Genomic DNA, 1513 nt, shown 5'->3' on the forward strand with positions numbered 1-1513 from the left:
TTGATGTTAGCACACGTTAGCCACCTTGACACAAAGAGTTCGTGGACTGGAAAAACTAAAATTTGTTTTTATGTCCTTTTCACCCTCTCTACCTTAAGCATAGATTGACTCCCTTAAACCGTAGCTCGTGGGTACAGAGCCAGCTTCCCTCACATTGACCGTGGTGCCACCATTGAATGCTTTTCACAAACAATCATGGTATTTCAGGCAGGATGCTAACAGTAAACGACAACTTTCAAACTCCCTTCTTCGATAGACTACCAAAATCAGAAAGCTGCTATAAAATCCGATGAAGTCTTCCTCTGATGCCCCGAACAGGAAAAGTTTCGAGCGGGAGTCGCCATTTCACATTAATCATGTCGTTTAAAAACTTTTCGCAAGCCAGCTCTGACTTTCAGGAAATAAAATAAAAACGATAAACTTGTCAATCTGTAGATCTACAATCTAAAAAAGGAACTACTGCTCTTTTGAGGGATGCCCTCCCAATGGTGACACTAGAAACTCTGAATGGCCTGACATACTGGTGACCGATTTGGTACATCAGGTTCCAACAAGTCTCTGGGTTTAAAGGAGTCAAGTCTATGCTTAAGGTAGAGAGGGAGAAAAGGATATAAAAACAAATTTTAGTTTTTTCACTCCACAAGCTCTTTGTGCCAAGGTGGCTAACGTGTGCCAACATCAAGTGATCCTTTCTCCCAGGAACCAAGAGGAAGTCTCTCAAAACTAGAAGAGAAAGGTGTTTTTCTCCACGTCAATCCAGCTTTCGAGACATTCTCTTCGTAATATATGTCCTTCCCCGAAAAATAACAATGAAGTGTTCTGTGTGCTAACAACATAGCTTTTAAAAATGTAAAACAAAATTCTGCGTTTTTATAAAAATGGTATTTCAAACTGTACCGTCAACAGAATTACACGGTTATCAAAAATGCTCATACTTCACTTGGCATCCCCAGCACCTTCGGCTTTCTGTGCCTGGTCTGTTTTTGGTTTCTCTGTTTTCTGCAGGGTTATTGCCATCCTTGCCAGCATCAGCTCTCCCCCTTTTCGCACTAGATACCTTCTCTCTCTTCTTTGCAGGGGCCTTGTTCGGCTTGGGCTCTGGTGTTGAAGCAGCAGGTGTAGCAGATAACCTTGCAGTCTTCTCTGTGGTTGATCTTTCACCCTGGCTTTATCTCCTTTAGCATCCCATTCAGCTTTTCTCTTGGGCATGATGGCCGCAGGACCTAGGCACTGGACAAGGGGATGCAGGGGCGTGGGCTTTGGTCAGTCTGGGGGTCGTTTTCGCTTCTTCACACTGCTCCAAGCACTCATATTTTAAATAAGCGTCCTAGGTAATTCTGTTTAATTTTTATTTTTAAGGCTATTACCCAGAGTAGAAAATTCCAGCAAAACTAAAAGATATGCAATAAAAGAGGAAAATAAGTGGGGTTCAAGTTCACTCGTGTGGCCTCGGATGAATCCTTCTCCTTCTCTGGGCCACAGGCTCCCCAAACTTCCCAGCAAGGGGGTTAAA

General features: G+C 43.1%; 1 pseudogene; it reads right to left on the minus strand.

The window, feature by feature from the left end:
- Positions 1–936: 936 nt before the first annotated feature.
- LOC102893194 lies at positions 937–1209 on the minus strand (annotated as a pseudogene).
- Between the last annotated feature and the right edge of the window lie 304 nt (positions 1210–1513).

Source organism: Pteropus alecto, unplaced genomic scaffold (assembly GCF_000325575.1).
Source record: "Pteropus alecto unplaced genomic scaffold, ASM32557v1 scaffold45, whole genome shotgun sequence".
Lineage (NCBI taxonomy): Eukaryota > Metazoa > Chordata > Mammalia > Chiroptera > Pteropodidae > Pteropus > Pteropus alecto.